This window comes from Rhinolophus sinicus, chromosome 17 (genome assembly GCF_057876585.1).
Source record: "Rhinolophus sinicus isolate RSI-liver-muscle chromosome 17, RSI-T2T, whole genome shotgun sequence".
Classification (NCBI taxonomy): Eukaryota; Metazoa; Chordata; class Mammalia; order Chiroptera; family Rhinolophidae; genus Rhinolophus; species Rhinolophus sinicus.
The window spans coordinates 7,961,790-7,984,501 of record NC_142517.1 but is presented as its reverse complement, the minus strand read 5'-3'; positions in this window follow the sequence as shown (position 1 = coordinate 7,984,501).

Here is a 22,712-nt window from a genome sequence, read left to right as displayed (position 1 = left end):
GGAGCTTGATTGTTGGATTTTTATGGTGTTTATTTCATTCTCAGGCTCAAAGAAAATTTCACCTTGCGTAAGAACCATTTCTTATAGACAGAAAAGGTTGAAAGAATTTAAATCAGAAATTCTAGTTCAGATTCAATTTAATCATTCCACTTACATGTACCACAAGTCAAAATAAAGCCATTGTGACAGAGGAGAACCATGTTGCCTATGAGTTTCATCCTGTAATTAAGACATGCATGTAATAAATTATTTGGTTTTTGTTAGGATAATATCAATTCATAATCCCCACCTCCGGTCAAAATAAATTTCACACTGACAACTGAAAAAGAACTTACTGAAAAAACAAAAAAAAAAAACAAAAAAAGAACAGGAAGGCAGCCAGATTTATAATAGATTGCTCCTATTTATAAAAAGGTGCTAGATATGATTATTGCAAAAATTGCCTCCAAGCAACTGCATTGAGGAAAAAGAAAAGATAGAAATTAGAACACTACATGTTGTGTATAAATCTACTTGAGGTGGCATAGGCACGTGAGTGCTGGGAATCCACTAAGCACTGTGCAAAAGGCTAATTTCGTACATGATCAGCCCTTTATCCTTAGGAGTACAATGACCTTGGGGGTGCTCACCAATGGCTCTTCTGGTTTAAAAATGTGAAAAGGCCTTGCCATATGTAAGTCATGAACTAGCTGATGTTTGTCTTAATGTCCACCTCCTCCCCAACTCCATGGCTACTCGCTCTTTACAGAACCCCTCCACAACCACCTAAGTGATGTCTTTGTCATAGAGGACCCAGGCCATCTGTAAGGCGTGTCTCTTTAAAGGTGTGCTATCTTCACCTTCCTAGAGTCATCACCCTTCCCTCCACCCCATCACTATGTTAATGTACCTTTATTTACAGAGGCGTACAGGAGAGCACAACGAAAATTTAGAAGAGAGGCATTTTAAGGCCCTTCTACCTTCACAGGGAGGCCCACTGCACCTAACATAGTGACAGAGCCAAACCTGGTCAGAGGAACTGAGGAAATGGATGGCTTTTCTTATAGGATGGGCTGAGAAAAGAATGGTATCATTAATTGTTCACCATTTCCAGCCCATTCTTTGGATGTGCCATCTCTATCCTGTCACAGCTGGTGAAAAATTTAAAGGCCACTTTTATTTTTCCAATAAAACAGCTTGACATGATCCAATAAAAAGGCAATTCTGGGGCCGGCCTGGTGGCTCAGGTGGTTGGAGTGCCATGCTCCTAACGCCGAGGTCACCAGCAGGAGGAAGTGCAAGGCTCATAACACCAGCATGGTCCAGGGAGCTGTGTCCTGCACAATTAGACTGAGAAACAACGGCTTGAACCAGAGTTGGGGGGGCAAGGGGGAGGCTGGAGAAGGGGGGGGGAAAGGCAATTCTTTTAATGGGCAGGCTAATGCACTAGCCAATTGAGGTTTAGGGCCCCTATACCTGGCACCTGGCACACAAAGACATAATCTCTTTCCCGTAACAAATGTTCCCTTCCCATCAAAGGGTATGAATTATTTGTCCAAACAATCTCCCACTCTGAACTTAATATAAAAGCTCTGTCAGTGTTGAAATTTGGGTGGGGCCCACCAAATCTAAGGCTCTATAGTTCAGGAGAAAAAAATCAGGTGCCTAATATGATGAGAGATCAAATAAAACCAAAACACTCTACCTTGCCAAGTATTTCCAACAGCCAAATACCAATCTGGATTCAGCTGGATGCCTTAGACTGAAGGTCAGAGGGATGTTGTTTAAAGATCTCTCAATATTGTTCCTTCGACAGATGGCCTGCTTCCTTATACTTTCACCAAGCAGAGTTTTGTAAGTTTCAAGGGCTTGAAATGTGTTTCTTCAGTATCTGATTATCGCATAAATATACTTATGACGTATTAATAGAGGTAGTACATTTTTTCCAAAACACACTCTCTATACACTTACAACGTCCATAATAGATGGTACATTGGTACATTTTTGCTCATACAAGTGAATGACCAGACATTGAGATGACGACTATATGACCAGCCATCTTCTTTGGTACGTTCAGCTCTAGCCGGGTACTCCACCAGTTCCCAGGTTCCCAGAACCAGCTGGATCTCAACAAAGAGGTCAGTTGAACCAAGAATGTTTTTCTCTCTCAGTCATTCAACATGTAAGCTCTTATTTCTCATTTCAACCTTTAGTCACATCAAAGAACTTTATCCACATTTTCAGATAGCTCCCTTTACAAAACACCTAAACTCTACACTTCTCTGCCAGTTCTCTTTGTTACAATCCTTACCCATGGTTGCATCAGCTTGTTGATTTATGTGTCTCTGATTCAATAATACATGGATTCAGAGAGACTGTGAGTCAAATCAAGTCCCCACTCACCCAAATATGTTTACACACAGGAAAATCCTACATGACAGTATAGAAGGTGGATACTAGTTTTGGCTTCCAACTCTGGCTTCAAAAAAATGAATCCACCGCAAAATAACAATGGCCAACTTTGCAGATCACCACAATTTTATAAAGCACTCTCACAGCCATTATCTCATTTGATCCTCACAAGAACTCTGTGAAGTCAACAAAGCAGGCATTATCCTCATTTTAAAGATTATGAAATTAGGACCCAGAGAGGTTAATTACCTCCCCAACCGTCCCTCGCTGGCAAGTGGCAGAGTCCCTATAATGTGATGGTTCCAGCACATCACATCACCTCAGAAAACCCTGATTAATTTTGTCTTAGCACAAAGTACAGGACTTATTAGAGCATTATTATCAGCTATTGCTAGGATAAATATCTCTTGAAATTAATCCTTCTGAATGTGATGCCAAGTTATTACAAAGCTCTGGCTCCTTCAGACCGTGTTTCACATTGTTGTGCTTAAACACGCCTCTCTCTTTCCACAAGTTCGCACGTCTCCTCTTCATTTGTTTGCCGCTGCACATTTTAAATAGTACCAATATCTGATTGTCTTAAATGGTTGGGAAGCACTACTTTAATATTCAATTACCAATGTGAAATTATTCCAACTGTAGTAACTTCTTTACAGGATGACCCTGTATTTGCACAACATCCCTCATTCATCCTGTTAGATCCTGTCTTTATTTAAAATTTTTATATTTCGTTCATCATAGATTTTGAACTCATTTTTTATTTTTGAAAAGTTTGCATTACAATGTCTTGATTCCTGAATTTTTTGGTGCCCCTTTAAATTTTGTGCCTGGGGCAAATGTCTCAGCTCACCTCAACCAAGCCCCAGCCCTGTTTATCTGAAATCCTTTTCTGGTTAAAAGCTGATAGGTAGCCAGTGGTCACATAGATCTGGCCTTGAGGTTGCCCCAGCCACTTAGGAGCCAATGAGTGGAGAACATAGAACCATTTGTCAAGTTACTTAATTGCTTTGATACTTTATCACTCATCACAATCTTGGACTCATAGGAGTATTTAACTCATAATATTATTTAAAAGATGTTCATAAAAGTCCTGGTATATAGTAAACAGACTAAATGAGAACCATTGATAAAATTATTACTATTTTACTTGCGAATTTTTGTGATAGAATACACATAGCATAAAATTTACCATCTTAACTCTTTTATATATATACAGTTCAGTAGTGTTAAGTGCAACCAATCTCCACAACTCTTTTCATCTTGAAATACTGAAACTCTACTCATTAAACAACTCACCATTTACACCCCCAGCCCCGGGCACACACCATTCCACTTTCTGTCTCTATGAATTTAACTCCTCTAGGGACCTCATATAAGTGGAATCACACAATATCTCTCCTTTCATGTCTGGCTTACTTCACATAGCACACGTCCTCAGGATTCATCCATGTTGTAGTATGTGTCAGAATTTCCTTCCTTTTTAAGGCAGAATGATATTCCATCGTACGGATGTACCACTTTGTGTTTATCCATTCATCCATCAGTGGATACTTGTGCTATGTCTACATTTTGGCTATTGTGAATTAATGCTGCTATGAACATGGGTGTACAAATTATTACTATGCTTTTTCTTCTTGTCTTTCTATTTTCTCCATTAGTTCTCGTCTTTATCGTTTCTCCAGTAAGAACCTGTCTACAGAGTGAATAAAACCATGCTCGAATTTGAATCATTCTGACCCGAACCTTAGTGCTAGTATAGCTTCAGAGAGGTACAATCTTCAGGACTCAAAAATATTCACTTCTCATCATTTATTGATTGAGCCTAACGTTGTGGTAAATGTAGTCTGGACAGATTCAACCAGTGAGTAGAGAACACAGAACAAACCAGTCCTTAAAATTCCTGTGTCAAATGGCGAGGAATCCATCGGAATTCCTCTGAATCTGTTGGTCAACATCTGTTAGTCAGTTACTTTGGCAAAAATTGTGTTTTGTTCAAAAAATTATGCCATGATACTTTGCATTTGTATTAAAAATTCCTAAAAGCTAGTGCCTTCTGAATAATGAGTGAATCCCAGGGAAGAAAATTTGTTGTATTGTCATCAAAGCATAGATTCCTCCAGCTATGTTACAAGGACATTAATAGATGATAGAATTCTCATCTTCATTCTTTCAATCCTATAGTCTCAAAGATACTGAGCACCTAGGAGAAACCAGGCATTGGGCTGGGTGCTGGATTACCAAGGTGAGGAAGTCACAGTCTACTGAAACACAAATGTGCCCCCGTTTAGGGCCACCCCCAGGAATGCCACAAGAGAATGAAGGAGTTTTCTCCTTCAGAAAACTTGCACAGAGTATCTTAGGATCCTGTCACAATTAGTCCTAGGTATTTTCTCTCCTCTGGTTTTCACAAGTTTTGCAGTCATTTCTTCTAATGATCACCTGGGGATGGGTCAATTTTATGGACTTCTAGCCTCCAGAACTGTGAAACATAAACTTCTGTTGTTCTAAACCACCCAGCTTGTGAAGGCTGGCCTAGAATACTTATTCAAGAAGATAATAGGGAGAAAGTACATAGCTCAATGACTGATTTGTAACAGATACTCAAAACCATTTGTAGAATCAATAAATGTTCGTTTAAAAGTCTAGTTCCCATTTTTTTTGAAACCCTAGTATGCAGTATACTAAACTAGGATATTTAGCCTATATTGTCATTGATAATTCTTACAATAAAACCCTATGAGATATGGGGACTTACCATGCTTGCCTACTTAATAGATAAGGGAACTGCAGCCTCTGGAGGTTAGTAAATTCCCCAATGTGACACAGCTAGGACGCGGTCATTATGTGTCACTGACTCATTTACAGTTAAGTCGCCAAGATGCCCTATCTGCAGCAATGTCATAACATTTTCCATGGGAATATGTAATATAAATGTTCCATGCTAATCTAGAGCACATTCCATGCACCCTCAGTGGCATAGTTCAACCACAGACCTCTTGAGGTATTATATAATTAATTCCACCAAAAACATAGATAATTGGAAAGGATAGATATATGATGGACATGGGGATGTACTGCCTACTCAGATACTCCTTCAAAGAAGGGCTTGTTGTCCCCCACCTGTCACCTCCTTCAGTTTCCTGAGCCACAACAGGACCCCCACCTAACATCACGGCCTTCAGTGCAGTCTACACCCAAGGGCTTAGCAAGAGGACCAGCCATTTCAGGCCAAAGCTGGGTCCTCCAACACCACTCACTCTAGAGCGCCCCCGCCAGGTTGGCAGAGGTATTCGCAGGTACCATGGGTGGTCTCTTGCCCAAACCTACTTCTCCCCTGTTCCTTTTACAAGTGTTGTTCCCTAAAAATATGCTACACACTCAACTCCACCCTCACCTCTGCTTCCAGAGAACTCACTAGGTTTTGCATCTAACTTTGGCTGGCAAGGAGTGATACTAGCCCAGATATAAAGCTGATAGACTGACTATCCAGGGAAAGAAAAAATCCTGATATCCCATACTTGTAACTTGAGTCCAGGGGAAGAAATGCAATGAGATGTGGATGGAGGGCTTAAGTGTATGTAAAAAAATCTTCAGTCCAGTGATAGACAGATTTGGGGTCCCACTGATCTAAAATGCAGAGAAGGAATCTGCATTAAAAAGCACTAAAATGTAAGCGTTCATCTCCCCTGGAGGAGTCAGAAAGAATCCCTCTGCTGGCTGTGGCATCAAATCCACAAGGCCGCATAAATGTAGTTTTTAAGGGAATGTGCGATAAGAACACTGAAACTTGATATTTAAAATCATAAGGATCAATTTCACAAAACATACATGCTTGGCTAAGAAAAACTCATCTAAATAGCAATTTAGACTCTTTACAGTCATTAAAAAAAAAAGAACAGTCTTGTGACTTGTGCAAAAATTTCCTTAGCCAATGATAATTGTTTCATATATATATTCACATTTCCACTTAAGGTCAAGGTCAAAAGAGCTAAGTAAAGCAGGGAGGAGGGGGTGAAGTAGAAAGAGTAAATTGTTCCATGAAAATTTTTGAGCTGATTAAAAATTTACAGAGAACAGAATCCATTCCAAGCATAGTCATGCTGCCCTATCTCCTGCATAAAGGGAGCCTGGTTACTTAGCTCTAAACCCTGCTTTTCAGGCTATCTGATTACCCCTTATCAGGGGCCATTAGTGTCTGATAATAGCAACCAATCCCTTGTCCCGTCAGCCCTAATTTCCTTAAAGAAAAATCTCCTCCCTTGACATGCAACTCCTCCCCTTGTTCACCCAGTGGAGTAATGCAAGGAATAAAGATACACTTTAAGATCTGGCACCAAAAGGCAAGGTCACTCCCTGCCTATCCACAAACACACCTTTCCGCGTCCTGTCACAAAGCAGCAGCTTTCGTCTCTCCTCAGGCTTTGCTGAGCAACAGAGAGATGAAATGGCATGCAATATTTATTATGATAATTACAAAATATGTAGAATGCCAGGGTCAAGTGGACTGTAGAAATCTCTTAGCCCTGACTGTTCCTTCTACAGGTCAGGAAACAGAAGCTCACAGTCTCATAAGGCAGTAGAGGTAGGGTCTAGATTTCTGATTCTCAAACCAAGCTAATTTCCATCATGACTAGCCCACCCACATCATACTGTGTTTTCCACAATATGACCTAGAAAGAAAACTGAAATTATTCAGCCTGGTTTGTTCCAGGAGTGTCACCTCACCTTTGCCTTTACATGTTCTGATTGTGTGCCTTGTAGCATTTGTAGATGTTTTAAAGAGAATTCTGACTAATTTGGGATCCATACCCAATACATGATGGCTACAAGGAGGAAATCCACTTTGAAATAAAAATTCCATGGGTATTGGCCTCTGATTTAAAATGCAGTCTCTCCCTAGTTTCCGTGGGGGGGGGGGGATATATATATATGAGAATATATATATGAGAAGGGGGAACTCCACAAGCAGAGTGAAACCATGGTTTGGCAGGCAAACTATGGAATATGGATGGAGCTGCTGCTAATTACAAAATTAAAGCCAACAGCTGCCCTGCTGGAACTCAGACTCTCATTCTGCCTAGACACTCAGAAACTGAAGTCTGTATTGCAACAGAAAACAGCTCAGCCATCCCACATTGTGTGGGTGCAGGTTTTTGATAGTTATAATCCGTTCAGAGCCTCACTTTATACACTTATCTGAAAAAGGAAAGTAAGTAAATGATTTGGAGAGGGGAATACAGGAGTTAACAGAAGGGTGCGTGGCAAGCGGGGAGGAGCAGTCAGTCCCAAGAGCTAAGGTTGAGTCAAGAGCTTCAGTAGGAGATGGGGGCGGGGTAACACTTTTTCATATTCTATCAGTTCAGCATGTCAGGAAAGCAAGTGATAAAGAGAGGATCCTGCTTAGCAAAGAGCTGGAAGAAAGAACCACAAGGTAGGATGAAAATTAAGTGAATGAAATGTAAAGGGTTGCTGGTGAGCCCTGGAAGAATGGCAAGACGACAACATTTGCCCTCTTAAATTAAACGTCTACTTTGTGTCTGGTAAATTGCAGACTTGATCGTGTGGAAAACTGAACCCATGATTTGGAGGAAAAGTTGGGTGTTCAGGATAAATGGGAAGAGATACGGAGATAAAATGCAGAGCAAGAAGATGACAGATACCCAGAATTGACCATGCCAGGAATTCTTGAGGCAGAAACTAGAAAGGTTGAAAAGATAGTTTTGACTGAAAATAATTTACAAAAACGTTAGAGTTCAAAGGACACCTGAGTATGTGGAGGAAAAGAGTCCATTCACCTTGTTCTAACCTAAATTGATGAGAGAAGCCCCCATCAAGACATGTTCTGATGACTCTTAAATCATATGAATGGAGTGAAAAGGCACATAAACATTTAGGGAGACAGGAAAAAGAAGTTACCTAAAATGAAACAAAAGTTAAAGCAACTTTGGATGTCCCTTTCATAATACTGAAAACTAAAAGAAAATGCAACTATAGTTTTGCCTAAATTTAAACTGGGGAAAAAAAAAAGATTATTAAGAGACATACACCAAATGATCAATGGATGACTCAGAAAAATAAGATTTTGTGAGGGGGTGGTGAATATTAAAGTTCATTAAAGATGACCTAAACAAAGGTGATAAAAATGCTGACCAAACCAAATATAGTAAAAATCATTTAATATCAATAATCTGAATCTAAAAACACATGTTATATTTTTTAAATCTCAAAAATGGGAAACGGAAGTAAAAATGCATCCCTTACTTGATATAGAAAGCTTTTTAAAAAAAAAAAAAAAAAGTCTCATTCTTAATTTGGCTTATTATAGAAATACAACATCTAAAAAAACTTTTAAAGAGCCACTACACTAGTAAATTTAAAACTAGACTATATTGACTCAAAATCACAGGAGAGTGTAAAGGTTTTAAAAATAAGTACCCACACAAAAAGAACAAAAAACAGAAAGAGGAAGAAAACTTCAAAAAAAAGCATAAATTTTGTGCAAAAATAAATTAAAACATTGAAAGATGATCAAACTGAATTTTAAAAACAAACATATTCTTCTGTCAACAGATATGTTGAAATAAAATGATCAGAAAAACTTTTTAAAAAGACAGAGAGTAAAAATTTATTACACAGATTTTTTTCAAATAGACTTCAAAAATAGGAAAATGTGGCAATTTATTTCTGACAGTTGAATTCCAGGTGGAATATTAAATAGGACAGCGACTGGAATTTTATATCAATAAAGACAAAATCCAAAATGAATATTCAACATAAATATTTGCTGAATACCACAGTATCAAACTTATGAAGCAAAAGTTATTAGAAATGAGTAATATTTAAAAAAAAGAATTTACTGCATAGACATTAATAAGCATTCTCTTAAATAACCCTTAAATAAAAAATAAAAAACAAGCCAACAAGTAAGACTTTTTTAAAATGAGTAATATTTTAAAACCACCAAAGCTTTTCAGGTAGGATCAAGTAGTTCTCACAGGGAGGTTCACATTTAAATTCTCTTAATATTAAAAAAAAATTAAATGAACTAAGCCCTCTATGCAAAAACCAAGCAAATTTACAAGAGGTAGAAAATATTCTTTTAGTGTTATTAAACAAGCTGTAGAATTAGTAGATAAATCATGGAGCTGATGCTTTGGAAAACATATACACAAATACACATTTGTAATTACTCAAATCAAGAAAATAAAATAAAAAAATAAAGATACACCTATGTAAATGAAAAAGTAGAAATGACCACAAAATCAAAGATTTAAAATTATAAAAGCATATTTTGTATAGATCTGTGCTAATACCCTTGAGACTCTTTAAGAAATGGCAGATTCCCTTAAGAAAATGTTCATTATGAAAACAAAACTGAGCACATCTCACTTAGATGAACCAAAATTATCAAAAAATTGGAAAAGTTACCCAAAATTTACCTCTATGTAAGAGGTTATCAACAATAACAGGTTTTTTTAGATAAACTCTTTTAAATAAGGAATAGATTATTTTTATAATACATTAATCACTTCAGAGCATAGACAATTATAGAAAGCCTGTCAACACCGTTTATAGAACTGGTCTAATCCTGAAACCAAAATCAAAAAAGAAAGAAAAAAACTATAAATAAATAAATAAGTAAATAAATAAATAAATAAATAACTTACAGACCAATCACACAACCATAGAAACAAAAATTTTAAATCAAATACAACGTGAATTTCATACTATTTTAGAAGAGCAACCTATCTAATCAGATTTGCATAAGGAATCCATGGGCCATTTAATATTAGGCATTGCATTAATATGACACATCAAGGCCAATTAGAAATGCAACGTGACACTCTCAATTATACCTCAAATTTCTAAGGTCAGCTATTCACATACTATCTAGATGTTGAAGGGTAAAAATAAATTTCCAGCTATCCAGATAATTCTTTAAGAAAAAGATCAAAGTCTAAATTATCCAGATAGCCTGGATTAAATATTCATGAATTCAAATAGAATATTCTCTGAGACAGAGAAATATGCTACAAGCCATTTCCTCATTATTATGAGCAATTCCAACCAAGGAAGCCTTCCAGATCCTCGACCTTGATGGCGTCACGCGTCGCAGTCATTGCTCCTGAGTTATGCCATCTATTGCTTGTCCGTCTCATTTTTATTACTGGGCTCAAATCCCACCACCCCTGGACATGCTTCCACTTCACCCCTCTTCCTCCTTTCATCCCCTCCAGGAAGTTACCCCCTCTTCTCTTCCTTCCCGCTTGGCCCCAGGCAAAGTTCTATCAGAACTCTTCAATCTGATTATTTTCTTGTGTCCACCCTGAGATCACAGACTCCTGGGGCCCTGGGTTGTGTCATATAATTTCCTTACCTCACCACACAACACAGAGTAAGCACTCAATCTGTTTTGATTCTTTGTTTAATTAACCAATTCAAAAATTTGCAAGTATCGATACCTGTACAACAAAACAATTCTAAATTAATGAGTCATATTTCCAACAAATTAGCCCAAAACACTCATGTACATGTGTATTTACATACACACCTAGCAAGTTTTAAGGCATTTCCTGATTCCACCACTTGCACTTGGAGTTTTAAGATGTGCCACATGAATCTGTGGAACAAAAGCTGAAAAACCAGTCAGCTGTCATTTTTCTTCCTCATTCGTTTCATCTGTGTAGAGTGGACAGTGAGAGAACTAGGCTGACCAGGTTTCCCATTGTAATTATCCCATTAGGGGGCGATCTTCCAATGAAACTTAACCCAGAGAATTTGCCTTACTGGGCTAGTGGTCTGAATCTCCCTTGGTCAAGCCCAAGCAAATTTCCCTCTCTTTTAAGAGGCAACTTACTATTTTATTTCACATTTCCTGTACTGAGTTATATTAACCAAAACCATACTACATAACATGGCCAGGTCGCACCCATTAACCAACGTACCAGTCAGTCTTCACAGGAATAAGGACTGAAAATCCTAACTAGTGCACATATTAATTGGGAGAAAAAAAGAACTGTTCTGCTTCATTTTTCCCCACACTGAAATTACTACATAGATAAAATCACCAAGGAATTGGCTAAAATAAATATTCAAAGACGTGTCAAGGGAAAACGGTTCATTTTTTTGTGTGCCTCGGTGCATCTTGGGCCTGGGGTTCTTAAGAGTTTGTCTCTCTAATCTCTAATTGGGTATTGAAATTTTTTAAAAGACTCAAACCACTCTTAAAAGTTCAATTAAACGAAAAAGGGGCAGATGCCGCGTCGGAAGATATCAGTGGAAGGTAAGAAGAAAGGGTACAGCAGACAGACAAAATTAGCCTTTACAACACCACAGGCATCACACAGAAGGAAGAGGAGGTTGGCACTGATTCAGGGAACCTGAGCTTGAAGTCAGCAAATCTAACTCATTCGGTCCAAATGACCATTTTCAAAAGATGGGCCAGTTCTGTAAATATATCCACAAACCTGTCTGCTAAATGTGCAGTTGCCTGCCTCAATATTTTAGACATAGGAAGTAGACCGTCTGTCTATTGAGTTAAAAAGCAATTTTTACCCATCTTTTCCTATCACAAGGCAATTATTACTCACTCACCACTTAAATTTGCTCTGACAGCCTAATGTCAGATAACACCAAAGAAAACAAATGAAAAATAGAAAGAATAGTCTCCTATATGATATATGTATGCTAAAAAAGATTAGTTAAAAATCCATCTTCCTCCACCTGAATTCAGAGAATGTTTAAGGGAACTGTCAGTGAAATCATTACTAATGAAGTAGCAGACTATGCGAAAGAATGGTTAGAGAGAAAATTTAAAGGATAAATGCAATTGCAGATGTCACAAGTTTTTCATTAGTGAATGAAGATGCTGGGAAAGTTCACATAGTTTAGGACAGCCTGAGATCGTTACAAGTATCCAAAGTATCAAACTTGATCCAATCCTATATTCTCATCCAACTCTCAACTTTCTCTCTGTGTTCAAACTCCTCCTACTACATTTTGGCACTTGACCTTTTCTATAAAAATTGGAAAAATTGCAATCATCTATCCCAACAACCAAACCCTAAATCTACTTTCTTGGCTAGTATTGTCTATGGTATTTATAATAAACCATCCATCTTTTTATGACAAACCACCATCACTCACCCAATTCACTGAAGCATCCCAAAATCCCACCGAGAGGCCCACCAGAGGTGGCTTTGTTTGTGAAAGGGCTGGGGCTTGGTTTAAAGATGTACAGCCAGCTATCCATCTGGACACTGGGGTCTGGCATGAACGGTGGCGACCAATGAAAAGCACAAAAGAGAGCATGGAAAGTTAAGGAGCGGGAGTGAGGTTGGTTGTGTGTTCGTTTGCAAAAGGGGTTTCAAATGATTCGTCTCTGCAAGTATACATTCCCACGCATGCCCTTTGTCTAGTAACTTGACCTTCTGCACAGGGAAAGAGCTTGCTTCTTCTTCCAGAGAATAATGGTGAGATAGCTCAGAGAGAAGACCAAGAAGTTGCTATTCTCTAGACTTCTACAACATTTTTTAATTAAATTTATTGGGTGACATTGCCTAATAAAATTACATAGGTTTCAAGTGTATAATTCTACAATACATCATCTGTATATTGCATTGAGTGTTCACCACCCAAAGTCAAATCTCCTTCTATCACTGTGTATTTGACACCCTCTAACCTATTCTACTTCCCACTCACCCACCTTTCCCTCTGGTAATCACTATACTATTATCTGTACCTATGAGGTTTTTTGTTTGTCTTGTTCATATGTTGCTTTCCGTTTTATATCCCATACATCCATCAGTGAAATCATATGGTTCTCGACATTTTCATTCGATTGATTTCACTTAGCATGATAATCTCAAGATCCATCTATGTTGTCACAAATGGAAGTATTTCATCTTTTCCTATGGCTGAATGCTGAGAAAATTGGAATGCCACAAACAAAAGAATGAAACTAGACTGCTATTTGTCACCATACACAAAAATTAACTCAAAATGGATCAAAGACCTAAACATAAGACCTGAAACAAAAAAATGCACAGACGAAAACATAGGTACTAAATTTATGGACCTTAGTCTTAGAGAGGATTTTATGAATTTGACCTCCTAGAACATTTTAATTTGCTTTGTGTGGTTTTTTTTTCCATGTCAACTTAAATGATTGTCCAGTGGTTCAGTCCACCCTGGACTTAACTTTCTGCTGAAGTCTAGGCAATGGCAAGCACTGCCCTTCCCCATTTGCTTAGTGCTGATGGGAGGAGCAATTGTATCTCGTGATTGGACTGACAAATGAACGAGTCACAGGAAATTGCTTAGCTCAGTAGCTACCACTCCTGCGAAACATGTTTAAAAAAAAAAAAAACTACTGAAAACTTTCATGGTGAGGTACTATAAACCCATAAACCAGCTCAAAGCCTCTGATTTCCCTTATGTTGCACCAAATACCAAGAACCAGAATCACAACAGTTGTGAGCTTGCTTAGAGAGACCCCAAGCCTGGACTTCATCTTCAAATCCACGTGAATAATATTCCTAATGTATTGAGTATGTTTTTAGTAAGAAGTAATGCAGTTCTCATATCAATGAGGGGCAGTTAACATTATTCTGCTTTGAGCAAAACCCATCAAACTAAAAAGTCAGCTCATTTATGCAGAGAAGGAACTCTACTGAGTACTAAGACTCGATCTAGACCCAGACTTGAGAGAAAGAGCCCAGGCTTTGACTATGCACTCCTCCAGAATCCAACCTGTTCCAGTGCTGGGGGTCCCAAGAGCCCACGGAGAAAGAAGGATGCAAGACTCAGGTGACAAAATCCTCCCCTAGGGCCAGGAAGGGTTCTTATCCCAGTGGGCAATTAATATGCAAACTAGGAGCTGAGGAAGAAGTCATCAATGGACCATTCACCCACGCTTTCAGGAGAGATAAGAGAGTAAAAGAAAGCTGCAGTTGGCACAGGGTAGGCAGAACATCTGGGGCTCACTAGACCCAGAGGAGAAGGAAATGGAAGTCATTCCAGACCCCATTCACCAGTGGAAATGGGCTTTTTAATACACTAGTTAGAACACGGCGAGCCTGCAGGAAGATGGGCTTCAGAAAACACGGCTGGGCCAGGCTGAGATGGACACAATCGTGATAACTTAGAAACACAGAAGCAAAGTGGGCACCAGCCCAGGAAAGCAACGTGCACTTGTGTAGTCCATTTCATAATCGATGTGGAAACTTCAGCCCACGTGCCCTGAAGCCGCACTGTGACTCCGTGTGGTCGCACATTAAATGATGCATTTGCCAGCCAATAGAAATCACCCCGGAAGCACATACCGCCTTCCATTCCTCCCTCAGTGAGCATGCGCAAAATGCTGGAGTCTGAAGATCAGCAGCTGGTCAATCCCCACACGTGTCAGGGACACAGGAAGTTTAAGGCCCTGACGGTTACCTTCTTTATGCTTAACAAGGGAATCTCAGCTTGGGTCAAGATTTGGAGCGCATAGTCAAAGCCTGGGCTCTTCCCAAGGTTTTGTTCATTTGTTTTGTTATGTTTTGATTTTTTACCAGGTCTTATCTACATGGCAGTTTAAAGGAGTGTTTCTGCTAAATTCACTTGAATATGTACTTTTTTGGGTTGTTGGGGGTTTTTGGGGGGGGGTTTTTTCCTAACTGGACTTCAAAATGTACTTAAAATACATTGTGCTAAAGACGTACAGAAGTTTCAGGATCTGATATTTTTTTATAACTTTGCACTTTGGAGACTATGGGAATAAGGGCTTTTTTACTTGACACTTGGTGCCATTTTCACATAGCTGACATACACAAAGGCAGCTAGGAAGAATGCTTCGTGCTTCTTCATTGCCCTAAGGAACAGTATAGTGGCAGCATTCCACTGAGGTGAGCAAGACATGGGCCCTTTTAATAGGAAAAAAAAGTTCCACGTTTATCATCTATTTCTCTCTCACCCCACTGTGCACAAGAAGTGTTTGAAGACGAACTGGACTGTGTACTCTTGGAGTGATTTCTATTCAACACCAGATGTATTAGCTCCCCAGTTGTTTGAATTGTGTTTCTTAAATATGAACCCACCAAAAACTAGGAATCGATTAGAATACTTCTCCTTAAAATACTTCTGCTTAGTATACCTCTACAACTATAAAGTAACATTTGAAATCAATATAATCAAAATGACAATAAGCCACAAAATTTCAAATTAATAGATTCATTGTAACATGGCAGGTGATGATGTGACTATAAAAGTGACTGTCACAGAAGCTGTGGCCTGAGTGGCCTGTGGCATTATTGTGTGTGTCATAAGCTGAGTGTTCTCCCAACACCTGTCTCTGCACAAACTGTGACAAGCCTTTGCTTGTACAGCACTGACAGCCTTGGTCCTTTATGTGGACAGGAATCTCATTGAATGTATCCTAGGTCCACCCCTGCTCTTGCACTGACATGTGACAATTAATATGCACGTCTCTGCTGTTTTGCTACCCCAGGTTTTCTTTACCACAAACCTGGCCACAGAGTGCTTGCCGTCTTCTAATTGTTTAATCAGTCTCCCTGCTGTCTCTTAACTTTAGCCCGTATTTCTCTCAGAGGCAGGGTGCTGAACTACCTCCCAAAATCAGACCTGGAATCACAGCCCCAGATTATGCTAGATTCCAAGAACCCATCTGGAGTCTAAGCTCTAAAATTAGCGCCAAAGGAAAAAAATACTCTTGAGATCGGCTTAAATTGTGAAAGCATGAGCTCCTTGGCTTTGTCTGTACAGCCCTGTGTAGTAAATCTTATGCCTCCTGAAGTTTGAGAACCACTGACACAGACTAAAGAAAAGAACCACAGGGAAGTCTCTCCACAGGAGTCCGGGCATCCAAACCATCCCGCATGTCAGACAGCTGCAGTTCCCGAGGACGAACGGGAGACCAGAAAATTCTGAGGTGTTCTTGCTCACGGGGAGAATCTACTCCACTCTTTTCTAACACTGAGCCTCTGCACCCAACATGGGTCAGTAAGTGTGATCACACTGGGAGATCTAAACAAGATAACTGTACCTACGTGCAATTTTGTTGATGCAGTGCCACAGGGTGGGTTGATCACCTTTCCTTGTTCAGCCCCATGACCCACTCATGCCCAAACATATCTCCCTAACATTTTCTTTTGGCAAAATGTTAATTTTGTTGAAATGTACAATTCGATATGTATTTACTGAAGAACAAAAGGAATCTTACCGAAGATCAAGGAGTGTATACTATTCCCAAAGAATCAGACTGCCACCAGGCTGAGAATCAGAAGAAACATATAGTGCACATAAAGGCACCATGGATAAGGGAGAAGAAAAAAGAATGTTTGGGTATTAAGATAGAGAGGCTGAAATATAACATATCTACTGCCCTTAAGCCAAACCAACAATCAGAATATTTGGTCTGCATAAATTTCCAGAAGACATTTTAACATCATGCATTTGGGTCCTCTTAAAGCAGTATGGCCTTTATAAATATTCAATCATATAAACCAAAATGCATGGTTCTGTCAGATTTTGCCCGGGTTCTGCTGACTTAGCTCTGGCCTCCTATCCTCAAAAGAAATTTTTTCTTATATTAATTGCCTTTGCTCTTTGTGCCACCACTTGACTCTAGTTATCTCACTTACCCAAGCATGGTCTTCCTCCAGCTGCCATCATGTCAACATGACAACCTACCCACTCCAGTTTTCCCAACTCAGAAACCTGGAAGTCTTTCCCTCACCTCCACATCTAAGCAATCACGGAGCCCGGCTGTCTGCTTGGGGAAGGGCCACGACTGCCTCTCTTCACCTGACCCTGGCCATCAACTCCCCCTACCAAAACTATTGAAATACCCTACTAACTGCACCCACTCTTGCTCCCTACCGACCTGTTCTCTACACAACAGGAGAATGATCTAAAAATGCAAATCAATCATGTTCCCTACTTGACCCTATTACTGACTGCCCTGTTCTCCCAGGATCTAATGGAATCCCTCCCCTGCCTGCCAGGCATGTTTCCAATGACCTGGCCCCTGCCACCCTCTCCATCCTCAGCAGGGCCACTTTCCCCCCACTTACCACATCAGGCCTTTTTCAGACTTGCTAAGGCCCCAGCTCTATGGCTTTGCTGGAGCTTTACACCTCCTTGGTCCTCAGTTTAGGGTGCCTGTCCCTCCCTAGAAGGCTGAGCCCTCCCTACACCTCCCAACCGCTCCCCTTGTTACACCCTCCTACAGTGTGGTCAGTAGAATAATAGCCCCCAAATACACCCACGCCCTAACCTTTGGAACTTATGAGTATATTACCTTACATGACAAAAAGGACTATGCAGATGTGATTAAGAATCTCTGAGATGGGGAGATTACCCAGGATTATCCAGGGGGGCCCAACATCAGTCCATAAAAGGAGGGAAACTTTCTCATCTATAGTCACAGAGAGACGTGAAGACCACAGGCAAGTCAGAGAAGCGACATTGCTGGCTTCGAAGCTGGAGGAAGGGGGATGTGTGAAGAAATGCAGGTGGCTTCCAGAAGCTGGAAAAGGCAAGGAAATGGAATCCCCGCCAAGAGCCTCCAGAAGGAATGCAGCCATGCCCACAACTTGGTTTTAGCTTGGTGAGACCCATGTTGAATTTCTGACTTGCAGATCTTTAAGATAATTTTTGTTGTTATAAAACCACTGAGTGTGTGGTAATTTGTTGTAGCAGCCATAGGAAACTAACACACAATATTTGTGCCATTTGTCATCCCTCTAATATTAGTAATTATTTATATCACGTGGTGGTTGAAAAACACAAGCTCTAAGACATGGAAACAACCGAAGTGTCCTTCGATAGATGATTGGATAAAGAATATGTGGTATACATACACAATGGAATACTACTGTGCCATAAGAAAAGATGAAATACTGCCATTTGCAACATGGATGGATCTTGAGATTATTATGCTAAGTGAAGTAAGTCAGACAGAAAAAGTCGAGAACCATATGACTTCACTCATATGTGGGATATAAAACTGAAAGCAACAAAGGAACAAGACACACAAATAAAGAAATAAAAACTCATAGACACAGACAACAGTTTAGTGGTTACAGAGGGTAAGTGGGGGGGGTGGTAGAAGAGGATAAAGGGGTTCAAATATATGGTGATGGAAGGAGAACTGACTCTGGTGGTAAGCACATAATGTGATATGCAGATGATGTAGTAGAGAACTGTGCACTTGAAACCTATGTAATTTTACTAACTACTGTCACCCCCAATACATTTAATTAAAAAAAATAACACAAGTTCCAGCATCAGACAGAGTCAAGCTCCCGTTCTCCCACTAGCTAGGTGGCTCTGGACAAGTTAACCTAACCAGCATGCTAAGCTTCGATCCCCTGGTCTGTAGGAAGGGGACAATAATACTTATCTCCAGGGCTGGTAATGAGAAGTCAGTAAGATATTATGAAGAAGTACTTAGCATAATCAGTAGCACAGAGTAAGCCTTTAATAAGTGCAAGCCTCACCAAGTATTATGACTGTTAGTTGTGTGACCATTTCTTTCCCCCACAAGTTATAAACTCTGTGAAGACAGGCACCATGATTTTATTGCTCATTGCCATATTTCCAAGGACGAGCACAGACCTGGACAGAGGAGGTATTCAACAGGGAAATGAATGGATGGATGAATGGATGGGTTTCTATGTAAACTACTTTAGATACCAAGAGTTATACAGAGACATAAAAGAGGCACAGCAGTCCAGGGTTCTCAATAGTAGGTACATAGGGTGACAGCACCAGGCAGCACGGACTGGGTGTCATGAAGGTGACAAAGCCAGGAGACACCTTACAGTCATAAAAGAGGAAATGATCTCATCTATCATGGGTGACCTGAGCAGCTTTCCCAGAGGTGGTGAGATGGGAGAGGGTCTTTGAATCTAGGCAAAGTTTCCACTGGAAAAGAAGAAAATCATTCTGAGGGTCAATAAAGAACATTAGCAAAGGTACTGAGACAGGCAGATTGAAGGCACATTTAGAGTAACTATGACTCTGGTAAAGAATTAATGTTGGGGAGTAAGTTTGAGCCAGTTCTGAGATCGCTCTGACCACCAGCTACAGACCGTGGACGGCCTCTTAAAAAGAAGAGAGGGTCAGCGAAGATTTATGGTCCAGGGAGTAGCAAGACAAGTAATGAGACAAGTCTGTAAGACAATGGCAAGATTGGGCGGACAAACAACTGTCCTGTCTGATATACCATGTGAGGGTTCAATTCCTAGTTGAAAATAATGAGGGGTAGGGGAAAACTTGATAATAAGACATTGGGAAGTTCCTTATCTTCACTTTCCAAACCACTTTGGAATTTGTTGTTTCAGGATGCATTCTGAATTCTTGGCCTTACAGTCTTGATACCTCAGTCTGCTTTGTTCACGGGCCTGGTTAACACCACTGTGCCCTCACCGGTTCCCTGGGCTGGGCAGCTCTGCTTCTGTAGTTTTCCACAGTGCATTTATTCTAAGCCTCTCCCAGGCGTGGTAGCACTTTAGTTTTAGTCTTGAGCTCCCTGTAGTGCAGTATTAAGCCTCAGTCATCTCACGGAGGTTATCTCAGGGCGTTAAGAGCGGAATGAAGGGTAAGTTGGGTCCTCGACAGTCCTGGCCAAGAACCCCAAAATCTTAGTCTGTGGGTGATAACCTTCCCCACCTGGACATAAGACGACCTCCCTAAAAAAAGGGATTTTTGTCCCATCAGTGGCTAACAGACATGGAGACCAAACCAGTCCTATCCTGGGAATCTCTGCTCACAAATAGGCAGGCAGACCTTCCTCCAACCTGGCTTTGTGATGTCAAACGCTATTACAAAACATTCACTTGAGAAGAATAGCAAAGTGGGATTTACTTCTATTACAAATAGCACTCAAGCATTTTTCAAGTGGTTCCTGAAATCAGTCAGGCGCACTTTTGAAAAGTTTTAAATGTTTCCAAACTCTTTTGAAATTTGTAGTGATTGATACTCGTTTTTAAGTTTAGTTATTACTGCTCATGTCCCATTTTCGCCTGATTTCCAATCTTTTGTGGTATCCTTGATTAGTAAGGCATTCGATTTTATCTTTTATTGAGGGCCTTTGAGTGCAGCACAATGTTGAAATGACTCATCAATCATAATAAAAGACTTCAAAGGGATCCGAGTTAAACTTCTGGAATCGGAAGAACATACTAGACAGTCAACTTCTTGTATTTCAACTTCAGGACAATGAGTCCAGTGGAGAATTTTGCTAAAAATGCCTAATGAGTATGTTAGTCACATCTAAAACTCATCTGTTGTCCACATGTTTGCATTATTCACATATACATATATATAGCGCATTTCATCTGACATCCATTTATTATGTAGCAAGATATCGTCTAGGCTGTTCATTTCTACTGATCCATCCCCTGAACTGTAAAAGAAAAATAAAGTGAATTCCTTAGGGCAGGATCCATGCCTGACCAAAACCAGAGAAAGTGACTACATGGCACTTGATTTGAGCTTTGTCTGTACGGGCTCCAGTTTGAAACACCAAGTTGAAATCCATCAAATGATTATTTTTAAATCAACAGCTCAGAAACACTTTTCGGTCTTACATCAATTCTACCTTATGTTTACAAAGTAACTAAGTGTCTGACTGGATTAAATTTTTTAAAAGACAGAAGTGTGTCTATTCAGTGTGTGTTTAATGTTCATAAAGATTTTAGAAATGACAGCAAAGATTAAAAATGAACACACAATCAAAAAATAAAAAGCTCTCTTTTTGAAATATACATTTAAAATACATAGTCTTCCATTTCTTACAAGGGATGTAATGAGGCGTGCTAAACGGAAGTACTGAGGAGGACGAATGGCAATGAAATACATCCCTTGGGCATCCACAACAGCAGAAGAAAATAAATACGTAAGTGCTCATTCATGCTGGGCTGACTGTGATAGACAGAAAATGAGGGGTTTACATGGCATCAAGATTGCAGGGAAAAGGCAGTCTGTCCTCAATGGCAGAATCTGGAGGGACTTCATGTGGTAGTTCACTTTAAATGAGGTCTTAAGAGGCAGGTAGGATTTCAACACCCAGAGAAGTCCCCAGTCAAGAACAGCATGGCCACAGGCCAAAAGCATGAGAATAGCACAGCTGTGAGGCAGCTGGTAACCTGGGAGACACTGGAAGTTAGTGGGGCATGGCAGCACCTGCCCCAAAAACGGTAAATTAGGGTCAGGTTGTAAAGGGCTCCAAATGCAATGCTAGGGAGTTAGGCTATTTCTCTGCAGAAACTGGGTACAGACAAGGTTTTAAACAAAGAAGGACTTTAGAAAGATAAATCCGATGGTAAGCCAAAGGACGGCATGAAAGTTGGAAGAATGGGAAAGAAAGATTGGCTAGGGGACAAGTGTACTGGCTTACATAAAAATCAGGTGGGCTTCAACCTAAAGAGTAGTGGTGGAGACAGGGAAACAATGGGTAAAATCCAGTAATAAGTCAATATTTGGTAACTAATACCATCTGGGGGGCAAAAAATGATTCAGAACTTTCTAACTGGGAGAGCCGGGGAGACAGGGATGGAATTAAGGAAGAGAGACAACAAAAGAAAAAAGTGCAGATTTTGAAAACAATTAAGTAATTGATGTTGTCTTCTATAAAAAGTGATGCCTGGTTTGAGTTTTGAAAGTGTTAAGGTTCACTAGTTAAAAAGAAACAGAAGACAAGGACACAGTCTAGCAAGAAGGGACCATGGGCAAAGCCACAGAGGTAAGAACTCTGAGGCTGTCAAAATATGTGTAGGCAGAAAAAGAGAATGGAGGCGTAAAATAGGGCCACAGTAGCATGAATGGTGAAGAAGGGCAAATGTGAGAAATATTTAGGAGGCAAAATCAGTAACATCTGATGACGTCAGGATAAGGGACACGCGTTCAAGAAAGTATCTCAGGTTTCAAGCTTAAATGACCCCTGGGAATTGCTCCCACGTTTGAAATGGAGAATAGATAGGGAGAAGACAAGTCAGGAAAAAATGACTGATGCCACTTTGTGCTGAGTTTAAGGTGTCTGGGAGACAGCGAGGGTAACTGTCACCTGGAGATGGAGGTACAGAGCTGAGCCTGGGGAAAGGAAGAGCCAATACAATGACGAAGACCTAAGTGGCGTTACTCCGTACAAAGTAAATAAACCATGTGCGCAGATGGCATGGTTTCTCTTCGAGAGAGCCAAGAGAATGAAAGAGCACACACACCTCTCTGCAGGCAACAGAACCAAAGACTGAGCACCATTTAGACAAGAAGAAATCATCTGAAAGCAGTGTCATAAAGAGGCATCATCACTATCA